This window comes from Macrobrachium rosenbergii, chromosome 37, assembly GCF_040412425.1.
Source record: "Macrobrachium rosenbergii isolate ZJJX-2024 chromosome 37, ASM4041242v1, whole genome shotgun sequence".
In the NCBI taxonomy this organism is placed as follows: Eukaryota; Metazoa; Arthropoda; class Malacostraca; order Decapoda; family Palaemonidae; genus Macrobrachium; species Macrobrachium rosenbergii.
This window is the reverse complement of record NC_089777.1, coordinates 13,310,027-13,322,526: the sequence shown is the minus strand read 5'-3', so window position 1 is coordinate 13,322,526 and position 12,500 is coordinate 13,310,027. Positions and strand designations below refer to the sequence as shown.

The 12,500-nt window shown below is 38.1% G+C and overlaps 1 protein-coding gene across 19 annotated transcripts in view; it reads left to right on the top strand.

Moving 5' to 3' along the window:
• LOC136825321 (hypoxia-inducible factor 1-alpha-like) overlaps positions 1-12,500 on the top strand; it is a 458,510-nt gene that overhangs the window by 200,541 nt on the left and 245,469 nt on the right. The gene's annotated exons all lie outside the window — the stretch shown is intronic.

Here is a 12,500-nt window from a genome sequence, read left to right as displayed (position 1 = left end):
TATATGTGTGTGTGTGTGTGTGTGTGTGTGTGTATATATATATATATATATATATATATATATATATATATATATATATATAATATTACTCATCAATAAGAAGTAAATTAGTTATAAAAATAATTTTAAAAGTATATAAATGAAATAGAGTGTGTGTATATATATATATATATATATATATATATATATATATATATATATATATATATATATATATATATACTATATACGTGTGTGTGTGTGTGTGTGTGCGTCTGTGTATTGAAGTTGTGAGGAAAATTTCTTTAAAGTAATATATGTAAGGACAAAAATGTGGTTTACAAAAGCCTTGAATACGCATGACAACATTTTCCGCATGTTTATTATACAGTACTAATGCAGACACACACACACACAGAGAGAGAGAGAGAGAGAGAGAGAGAGAGAGAGAGAGAGAGCTAGCAACTCTTGACACAAGTGACAAAGAGAAATGTTTGGCATTAGGAAAGCAACAGCCATCCACAAAGCAAAGAATAGCAATAGAGGTCGTGGAATGGCGACTGAGAGAGAGAGAGAGAGAGAGAGAGAGAGAGAGAGAGAGAGAGAGAGAGAGAGAGAGAGAGAGGTGCAAGCAAAGGCAAGAAGTAATGGGTTCCATTACTGTGATGGATGCCGCACTAGCATTGCCTGATAAACCTGTCGAGTCATACAAGGCCAAGCGAGGTATTATGTGCATTGGAAAAAGGGACGGGGATGCTGGCCGACTACTTTCTTTTTTTTTTTTTCTTTCTTGCTTGCTTGGTTGCTTGTTTACATGGCGGGATCTTCAAGACCTGTTTTTTTTTTTTTTTTTTTTTTTTTTTTTGTGTTTATGCTGTCTGGTAGATGATGATGTGTTTATCACTTGTATTTATGTTGCGTATTTTCCATTTAAATTTTCTTCATATTTATCATAATGGTGGTTTTGTTTTTTTTGTTTTTGTACAGCCAAATAGTATGCTATTTGTTTTTTTACATTTATATTGTTTAGTGTTACATTTATATTGTTTAGTGTTTATCATCTTATTGGGCGTTTTTTTCCTATCTCACTGGGAGCTTTTAAAAGAAAAGTATATAATATACACGCAGCCTTTTACAGATTTAAGCTGATTAATTCTTGGCTTCCTGACTCTGCATAAATCGATTCGATGTTGAGATAATACGGAGAGAATATTTTTATTTCGTTAAATTCCGTCGCTGTGTTAAGGGGATTCTTTTACCTCTTATGTGTGCTTTAATACTTTAATATATATTACATATCTTTGCAGACAGTGCATGAGTATTATACATGTCTAAGTTCAATTTGCAAGATGTGGTTGTAATAATTCTCATTCCATCAGTGTTGTATCACTGGAAAAAAGTTTGATTGGAGTCCAAAGCCTTTTCCGCACAATGTTTCCATGTCTCAATTCCTGTAACGATGTTTATTCTCTCTCTCTCTCTCTCTCTCTCTCTCTCTCTCTCTCTCAGTAAATTTGTTTTATACATTCTCTGTCTATGTCCGCCTAACAATCGCTTTCTCTGCCACAATCACGTAGCCACTCCTGTTTCAGTTCTGTAACGATGTTTATTTTTTCCCTCTCTCTCTCTCTCTCTCTCTCTCTCTCTCTCTCTCTCTCTCTCTCTCTCTCTCTCTCTCTCTCTCAGCAAGTTTATTTTATACATTCTCTCTCTCTATCCGCCTGACAATCGCTTTCTCGCTCACATTCACGTAGCCTCTCCTGTTCTTTTTATTATTCAGATTTGTCCCGTGCATAATTATATCCTTTATCTTGTGGAGTCGGTGGGCAATATGTCTTCTAACCTTGTGTGTGTCTGAGACGTCTCTGCTGGGACATGGCGTCTTTTGTCCTTCCTTGTCTCTCTCCTATTTGGGTTTATCTTCTCTTGAATGAGGCGGCATCCGGTGTGTGAAGTGCAGGGGGTTGGGGGGGAGAGGGTTATGGAGCGGGCAATGCCCTCCTCGTTGGTGCCAGAGAACAGGGCAAGTAATTCATTGAGGGCTGCTGGGGATCTGGGATCGAGCCTGTGGGAGGGGGTGGGGTTTTTGCTCTTGTTGTTTTTAGTTGCAGCAGAGTTGTTTGGAGGGGGGTCTCCTCCTCCTCCTCCTCCTCCTCCTCCTCCTCCTCCTCCTCCTCCTCCTCCTCCTCCTCCTCCTCCTCCTCCTCCTCCTCCTCCTCCTCCTCCTCCTCCTCCTCCTTGTTAACCACTTCTGATGCACTTGTTACAAGGAAGTTTGGCAGGTAGATTAAAAGAAAAAAATTGCAAGGCGAAGGAGGTTGGATGAATTCGGTAACTTAGAGTTCCAGTTATCTGATGCGATGATAATTAGAGTATCAAATCAGGAAGGAGATAACAAAGATTAGTTTAGATTTTGTTTTGATAAGCGCTCTTTTCTTTGACCTCCTATTTTGTCGTTTAGCCAGAGTTACTGACTTGGCTTATAAGGGATCTTCTCTTTCTGCATTTCCCATTATATACCTTGTTACTTCCTTCTGTTGAACACCATATTCTTTTTAAGACTGAATTTCAAGTCAGTGGCCCCTGTGATGGGCTTGTTCCATACGAATAGGATTATTCATCTGAATAATAATAATAATAATAATAATAATAATAATAATAATAATAATAATAATAATAACAGCCAAATTTTCATTTAAAAAAAGGGTAATGATTTTTAAAATTTTGATTCTTCATATCATAGCCTCTTATAGCGGGCTCTTCGGAAACTTCAAATGCTTTGGGTCGAATCTCGCCACGGTATGTGATGGCTTCTTCATTTATTCCCCGCTGTGATTCAAGGCTTGTAGTGACAAGTGTATCCAAAAGATGCTGGGAGGATGGAAACGTTATAATATATATATATATATATATATATATATATATATATATATATATATATATATATATATAAAGTGAGAGTGAGAGAGAGAGAGTAGAGAGAGAGATTTAGGCAAGGAAAACTGTAGAGTACCGGCTCCATATCCGAAGAGAAAACGAAATTGAATGACGATCCCTCTCAAGAGAAAACCGCGGAGGGTCGGGGGGGAGGGAGGGAGGTCGCCTTCAGCTGTGTAAATTCTGGAGCGTAATCGAATCTCGTTTGCAGTGCCAGCTACCCATCCCGATCAAATTGACTCTTGAAAAACGCGCGAGCAAATCGATACTCTTATGCCTGCCATTTTCGCTGTAGACTTTATTATTATTATTATTATTATTATTATTATTATTATTATTATTATTATTATTATTTAGAAGATGAACCCTATTCATATGGAACAAACCCACAGGGGTCATTGACGTGAAATTCAAGCTTCCAAAGAATAAGGTGTTCATTCAAAAGAAGTAACAGAAGGTAATGAGAAATACAGAAAGAGATCAATTATAAGAAAAACAGCTAAATAAAAAAAAGTAAATAAATAAATAAAAATTTCAGTGAAATATTTAAAATATAGTGAGAATTTCATTAGTACAGTAATGCATTGCATCTTCACTTGAACTTCTGAAGTTGAACCTAAACAGTAAAAGTTATTGTTTTCATTGCGTTATAATGAAAAGGTGTAGTCTCCATTGCAAACTGTTGCGCAGCGCAGCGCAGCAGTGACAGCTGCCGTTTTCGTTGCAGACATTGGTTTTACGTAACAGCGCCGCGGCAGACTTCGGCATTACGTAAGAATATGAGCTGTGGTTAGAGAGGGCGAAATTCTCGAGTTGGGAGATGAAAGTTCGCCAGTATTTCATTTTCGTAAATCGCCCGATTCTCTGATCCTTTTTGGTAGCGGTGTTCTCATCGCTGTTTCGTTCAAATCAGGGAATACCTTTCTGTCAATTTTTGAGACGTTTCGTGAGGTTTTCAGACAGACCTTAGGGCGAATTTTAGGTCGTTTTTGTGGATTCACGTTGAGAGAGAGAGAGAGAGAGAGGGAGAGATTTTGCTGATGTTTGTATACATGTCAAAGGAAAACTAAAGCCAGTCAATAATTTATTGGAATACACGCAGACACAAACATATATATTATATATATATATATATATATATATATATATATATATATATATATATATATATATATATATATATATATATATATATATATATATATATATATATATATATATATATATATATATATATATATATATATATATATATATATATATATATATATATATACATGTATATAAAATTATATATATACATACATACATATATTTATATACTCATAAACAAATATATATATACACATATACACAGTGTACATGATGAGAGAGAGAGAGAGAGAGAGAGAGAGAGAGAGAGAGAGAGAGAGAGATTTTGTACGATCATCCTCGGGGAAAGTGTTATCTGTGTACAGTATTATTGACTGAATTGAAGGTCTGTGACCGCCATCTTGATGATAAGTCAAAATTCTTCCATTGTTATGACGAGACTCCGTTTACAGTCAGTTGATAGTAATTGCTTACATGACTACAAATGCAGCATCACGTGCTCTCTCTCTCTCTCTCTCTCTCTCTCTCTCTCTCTCTCTCTCTCTCTCTCTCTCTTCTTTCATGCCATGAAAACTTTGTGTAAATTAAATTCTCTCTCTCTCTCTCTCTCTCTCTCTCTCTCTCTCTCTCTCTCTCTCTCTCTCTCTCTCTCTCTCTCTCTCTCTCTTCCATGCCATGAAAACTTTGTGTAAATTAAATTCTCTCTCTCTCTCTCTCTCTCTCTCTCTCTCTCTCTCTCGTCTGTCTGACATCTCTCTCTCTCTCTCTCTCTCTCTCTCTCTCTCTCTCTCTCTCTCTCTCTCTCTCTCTCTCTCTCTCTCTCTCTCTCTCTCTCTCTCTCCTTTCGTCTTACATGCCATGAAAACTTTAAGTTAAACTCTCTCTCTCTCTCTCTCTCTCTCTCTCTCTCTCTCTCTCTCTCTCTCTCTCTCCTTTAGTCTTTAATGCCATGAAAACTTTGTAAATCTAACTGTCTCTCTCTCTCTTTCTTCGTCTGTCATGCCATGAAAACTTTCTGTAAATTAAACTACTACTACTACTACTACTCTCTCTCTCTCTCTCTCTCTCTCTCTCTCTCTCTCTCTCTCTCTCTCTCTCTCTCTCTCTCTCTCTCAATTTACGTAATCGCCTCACGCTTGTTGGCACTTGTAGCAGTAGCTAGCTGTAGCGGCTTGTGTCCCAACTTATCATGCAGACCCCAGTGCCCTAGCGTATGCAAGTCAGGGTTCCTCGTTTTTGGCGGCTTTCCTTTGATTTCACCGATCGCTCATAAGTGTCATATTTGCCTGATGCGACGCTTCGATCCGTTGCATATGCAGTGCAATAAATCATTTTCTGTTCTGGTGTGTCCTGGGTCCATGATGACGTTATGCATAGCGGGAAGGCTGCTGCCGTGTGCGCTTCTCCGCTCTCCTGGGGACGGGTATAGTAGGGGGAGGGAGAAGGGTGAGGATCACTTAAGGGGATGCAACTTACCGGGATTAACCCGGTATGTATCCACCTTTGTCAAATTCCTTTGCAAACTCATGCAGTGACGCCGTCTTTATAGTACTAGCCTCTCGGGGATTAAAGTGTTATGTAAACCCATTTCTATGGTGTGTGGTCAACAAACTCTATATTAATAAACGATATCTCTGATCTCCGAGGGGCTAGTACTAAACACTGCGTCCCATTGAGCTACCGCCATGTTTAGTACTAGCACCTCGGAGGCGGATACATACCGGGTTAATACCCAATTTACTTACATTTTTATTTTATTTATTTGCTTGTTAATTTGTTATTTTATTGTTTTTTTCTAATAATTGGTCTCATCTTTCTGTTCTTACAGTACCTTCTGTTACTTCTTTCGAATGAACACCGTAATACTCTTTGGAAGCTTGAATTTCAAGTCAGTGGCCCCTGCGGTGGGCTTGTTCCATATGAATAAGGTTCATCTTCTGAATAATGATAATAACTGGGTTAGCGAGATCTGGGTTGCTTTTATGCGTAGCTGGGAAGGAGAGTGTATATATAGGTCTCCGTTTGTTCTTCCCCAGGGTGTAAATTGGAATAGAGTAGGCCTATTGAAATGAAGGAGTGTTAGGTAAAATTGACGAAGGATTGCTGATGTAGGATGTTTCGAGTTTTGAGGGGATTAAGGATGGTAGGGATAATAGCATAGTGACCACAGGTCAGTTAGGGGAAGTAGCTGTTGACTAGTTTGGACGAAGGATGATGAAAACTAAAGGAGATTTAGTTTGCAATTAGTTAAGGCCAAGAGTAAGCCATACGCTTTGACGTTAACGTAGAATCACAGGAGATGGGAAGTACTGAGACTCAGCACGTTTATGTGTTTGGACGTTGAAGAAGTAAAGGTAGATTGAATAACAACGCTGAGGAAAAGAAATTGATACGTCTGCACAAATTGCTTGGTCTTTCGGCAATAGTGCACTTTGGACACTGGTCTCCAGAGCTACGTAACTGCTTGAAAAGTGTTCCATACCATTTATTTCCAGATTGTGGATCTTCGCACCTTCCTTTGTGTTTGCTGAACAACTGTGTCTCTGTTCCTTTGAAGAGGCAAGTTTGCCATCACTGGAGAAAGAGAGGCTGTTCACCCTTTTACTTTTAGTGACTGAGCGTGATTTGGGCAATTGTGTCGGGTTCGTGTCTCCTTACCATGAAGAGAACGCTGTGCTATCAGAGAGACTTGAGCGTCTGCTTCTTTACACGCATTTGTTTGTTTGTGTGTGTTTTTTTTTTTTATCAGACGTTCTGTTTTGCAAGTTTCTCTTTCCAGTGGCACTGCTGTTGCCGAGTTTCTTTTATTTGGCATTAAACTGCGACCGTTATATGACTTTATTTCCTAAGAATTTTAAGTATGATTTCAATTAACCTCGTCAAGTGATTACTGTTGACGTGGATTCTAACCGAAGAACGTTTTTTATGTTCATTGTTTGAGGGCTAGTGACATCAGTGCTCCTCACGCCGTGCCCTGTAGGCATTACTTCAGGTTCTTTGCATCGTCCCTTCGGCCCCCAGCTGCAAGCCCTTTCATTCCTTTGACTGTACCTCCGTTCATATTCTCTTTCTTCCATCTTTCTCTCCGCCCTCTCCTAACAGTTGTTGCGTAGTGCAACTGCGAGGTTTTCCTCCTGTTAAACCTTTCAAACCTTTTTGCTGTCAATTTCCCTTTCAGCGCTGAATGATATCGTAGGCCCCAGCGATTGGCCTGTGGCCTAAATTTTATATCCCAATTCGAGTTGAGGGGAAAAGGCTGTGTTTGCACTTTTGAGTGACTGCGTATGAAAAGATGAACTGTAGAGTTATTCTAAACTAACCTAGATTTCTTCTTATCTCTATTTTGTAATATAGATTTCTTCTTATCTCTATTTTGTAACCCAGATTTCTTCTTTTCTCTATTTTGTAACCTAGATTTCTTCTTATCTTCATTTTGTAACCTAGATTTCTCCTTATCTGTATTTGGTAATCCAGATTTCTCCTCCTTATCTCTGTTTTGTAACCTAGATTTCTTCTTATCTCTATTTGTAACCTAGATTTCTTCTTATCTCTATTTTGTAACCTAGATTTCATCTTATCTCTATTTTGTAACTCAGATTTCGTCTTATATCTATTTTGTAACCTAGATTTCTTCTTATCTGTATTTTGTAACCTAGATTTCTTCTTATCTCTATTTTTTTACCTAGATTTCTTCTTATCTCTATTTTGTAACCTAGATTTCTTAAGTTCCTCGTTGGACGAGTCGGTAGAGTTGTCGGCTAGCACTCTGCTAGTCCCGAGTTCGAGTCTCCGGCCGGCCAGTGAAGAATTAGAGGAATTTATTTCTGGTGTTAAAAATTCATTTCTCGGATTCCACAATAAGCTGTAGGTCCAGTTGCTAAGTAACCAATTGGTTCTTAGCAACGTAAAATAAGTCTAATCCTTCGGGCCAGCCCTAGGAGAACTGTTAACCAGCTCAGTGGTCTGGTTAAACTAAGGTGTACTTTTTTTTTTTCTTATCTCTGTTTTGTAACCTGGATTTCTTCTTACGTCTATTTTGTAACCTAGATTTCTTCTTATCTCTATTTTGTAATATAGATTTCTTCTTATCTCTATTTTGTAATATAGATTTCTTCTTATCTCTATTTTGTAACCTAGATTTCTTCTTATCTCCATTTTGTAACCTAGATTTCTTATCTCTATTTTGTAACCTAGATTTCTTCTTATCTCTATTTTGTAACCTAGATTTCTTCTTGTCTCTATTTTGTAACCTAGATTTCTTCTTATCTCTATTTTAGAACTAGATTTCGTCTGATCTTTATTTTGTAGCCTAGATTTCTTATCTCTATTTTGTAACCTAGATTTCTTTTTTATTTGTTTTGTACCCTAGAATTCTTCTTGCCTCTATTTTGTAACCTAGATTTCATCTTACCTCTATTTTATAACCTAGATTTGTTCTTATCTCTATTTTGATGAAGAGGCGACCTGGAACAAGACCGGAATAAACTTACTGTTAAATAAATCTTAGACTTAAAATCTTAGAGAATACAAAAATATATAATCCCTTCTATGGGGAGAAATGAAGATAATTATTTCCTGGTTCGCGTTGTTCCTTCACAAAAAGCAAGAATGGAAAGACAGAAATTTTCCATTAAATCCGTCAAAAGCTTAATGGACGCCTGCCGTAAATCAAGACTCTTATCTGGACCTCACTTTTAGTTACCTTTAACTAATTATGCCTTGGTTATTAGTGGCTGAACAGAATTTCTCTCTCTCTCTCTCTCTCTCTCTTTCTCTCTCTCTCTTTCTCTCTCTCTCTCTCTCTCTCTCTCTCTCTCTCTCTCTCTCTCTCTCTCTCTCTCACACACAGACACACACACACACACACACACACCTCTTTTTGGTTTCAGAATTTTTTTTTACTGTCACAAAAAAAGAATAAAAAAAAGTAGATTATTAGCACTGTTTTCCCATGTTCCTGTATATGAATATGTGCTCTATTTAATAGTATATTTATTGTTGTTATTATTCAGAAGATGAACCCTATTCATATGGAACAAGCCCACCAAAGGGGCCATTGACTCGAATTTCAAGCTTCCACAGAATATGGCGTTCATTCGAAAGAAGCAAGAGAAAGTAAGGGGAAATACAGGAAGAGGAGATCGGTTGTTGGAAAAGCAGATAAATATACAAATTAATAAATAAATAAAAATGTAAGTAAAGTATTAAAATGCAAGGTGAATTGTATTAAAGAGTCATGCGTTGCGCCTTTGCATGAACTTCTGAAGAAGTAGAAATAAAAAACCTTACTTTGTAATGGTCCGTAAGTCCAGGATTACTCAAGCAAGCACGAGCCAGTGACACAGGCTAGTCTTTCAAGCACAGTCTAATTCTGTTCATAAGATTCTGTTGCAAATAGGTCATTGTTCTCCAGGCTCTGTTTACGATTCCCAGAAGCATAAGGGAAATGGCCTCATAGAACCTCAGGGTTTGTAAAAAAAAAAATGACATTACCTCTAGTCCTATTGTTTTTGTGATTCGTAAACAAATGTAGGAAATTGCATCAGGGGTCGTTCGATTTTTTTTTACAAATGGAGGAAATTGCTTTTTCTTCCGATTATTTTGCAAAAAATGGAAATGGCTTCAGGCCGTGTTTACAATTTATATACAGAGTGGAAGAATTGAGTAAAGAAGAAGAAATTGCCTTAAGCTCTTTCTACGATATGAGTCTCACGAGGCGTCATAAAAGCATCATTAAATAGATAAAACTTGAGGTCAAGAAAGCTCAAAACTCTCCAGCATTGCGTAGGTCTGGTATTGAATTACATTATTAGTCTATACTCAAAGTGTATTGTGGCTGCAGCCTGGTAGAAAATAGTAATATTTGGTCTGTTGACATATGTCGCATAAGTACAATAAACTCATTTTTTGAGATTCTAAGAAATATCAAAGAAATATTGGGAATAGACGGTCTTTCATGGCGTTTAATCCAACTTGGCCAGGAAAATTTTTTTTTCCTTCTTTCTTTCTGATGCGCCTCGAGAAGCCTTGAACTTTCGTTGTTCTCTACTTACTTTTTTGTTTGACTCAGAAATAGTGGATACGCGCACAGCCAACACAGGAAACACACACACACACACACACACACACACACACACACTTACACTAATGTGTGTATGTGCTTAATATGATATATGAAATGAATGCTTTCAAGCACTGGGGTACTTTCGGCTATTCAGTGCTAAAGACAGTGAAAAGATGGAGCGGTTGGACAGCAAGCCAAAAGAGTTCCAGAAAATAAAGACGAAGTACAGTGTACCATGATCTACAGTAACTGTCGAACTGGGAGAAGACCTCACAGTTACACTAAGAAGCAACAGTTAGAGGTGCTGGACAGCAAGATTGAAGAAAGGAACCAGGAATGGAGGTGAAGTAAAATGCCAGAAAGTGGGTGCAGCTAGTGGCTGGAGGGACGCTACAAACACCCTTCAGAAATGTTTACAGTGCACCATGCGAGAGTGTATTTACGTTCATATGGGTATGGATTCATTCGTTTTTAGCCGTCGTATCATTGAACTCTTCCTCCATAGCCATCGTCTATTATTAGAGTTGCCTGTCCAGGTTAGTCGCCTGTGCTCGACTGTGAAACTGGTTTCGTATCTTAAGTAGAAACGGGTTTCTATTTCTGTCTTGCCGTTGAACCTTGTACAGAATATCTCTCTCTCTCTCTCTCTCTCTCTCTCTCTCTCTCTCAAACTATCATATCTTGCCCATAGGCACACACACACACACACACACACACACACACAAAAGGGATTAGCGTCAGGTACCTGTATGCAGGAAGCCTGTTTGCAGGATGGTGAAGTGTTGTCAGTTTTTTGCCTTAGTCTAGAAGACTGTAGCAGAGGCAGGTGTATTCCCCCCCCCCTCTCACCCCCGGACGCTTTTGTTTCTTGTTTGCATCGTAACTAAGTCTTGTGATTTAATTTGTTTCAGTTTCTTTTCTGTAAAGCATTATTCTGTGTCCAGATCCTTGGATATTTTTCAGAGGTCTCTCTCTCTCTCTCTCTCTCTCTCTCATCATTGAATCTGCGCCATTCTTCAATGTCATCATCATTATCGGCCTTTTTGACATTTCAGCGGAAAGCTAAATTTAGAAGCCAGATACGAGTACGTGCAACATTCTCTCTCTCTCTCTCTCTCTCTCTCTCTCTCTCTCTCTCTCTCTCTCTCTCTCTCTACGCATTTCATCCTTGGGTAACTGAACAAGGAGGGCGTTAAACTCGTTCCTGGTTGCCCCTTAACTTGATTTTTATGCAACGGTTGCTCTGAGTTCTTATCCATATGCTATCGAGGTTAGGATTATTGAGTCTCTCTCTCTCTCTCTCTCTCTCTCTCTCTCTCTCTCTCTCTCTCTCTCTCTCTCTCTCATTGAATGGTACGCAAATAGTGTCTGGAGTAAATAGGTACCTGTGTTGTCTTTCTTGGAATTCACAGCTCATATTCATTTCTCTCTCTCTCTCTCTCTCTCTAAATGATGGGCAATTAGTATCCGAATTAAATATACCTGCATTCACTTTCGTGGAATGTACAGATCATATTCATTTAGATCCGAATTAAATATACCTGCATTCACTTTCGTGGAATGTACAGATCATATTCATTTATCTCTCTCTCTCTCTCTCTCTCTCTCTCTCTCTCTCTCTCTCTCTCTCTCTCTCTCTCTCTCATTAAATGATAAGCAAATAGTATCATATTCATTTACCAGCGCAGGAAATGACCAGACCCAAGACCATATGTGTTTCTTTAGTATCGTTTTCAAGATGGATATAGTTATATTTCTCACATTTTCTTACTCCGAGTGTATTTTATATCCAGATTTATTAGTATTCTTTAAAAGAAAACTATTGAGATGGCCATTTGTCTGTCCGTCCAACTTTTTCTGTCCGCACTTTTTCTGTCCGCCCTCAGATCTTAAAAACTACTGAGGCTAGAGGGCTGCAAACTGGTATGTTGATCATCCATCTCCAGCCATCAAACATACCAAATTGCAGCCCTGTAACCTCAGTAGTTTTTATTTTATTTAAGGTCAAAATTAGCCATGTTCGTGCGTTTGGGGCTGCTATAGATGCCAACAAGACAGGCCACCACCGGGCCGTGGCTGAAAGTTTCATACAACGTTATACGCTGTACAGAAAACTCGAATGCGCCGAAGAAACGTCGGCGCATTTTTTACTTTCATTTAACTTGTGCGTACCACTTTAATTTTATCAGAATTTTCCTATTTATTTTCTTTTGATAACATTGTGCATTACATTCCCAAGAGGTTTCTTTACTCATTGACTCTTTTTGCATGTTTTCCTTGCTCTTCGTTATTCTTTGGAACATCACTTCATTCCCTCTATGTATGTTTTTTTTTTATTTATTTTTTTTTTTTTACTTCATGGCTACCCTTTGGTAATCCACTTCAATAACACTCTTTTGAGTTTCACTTTCTTCACTTCTCTGAAATT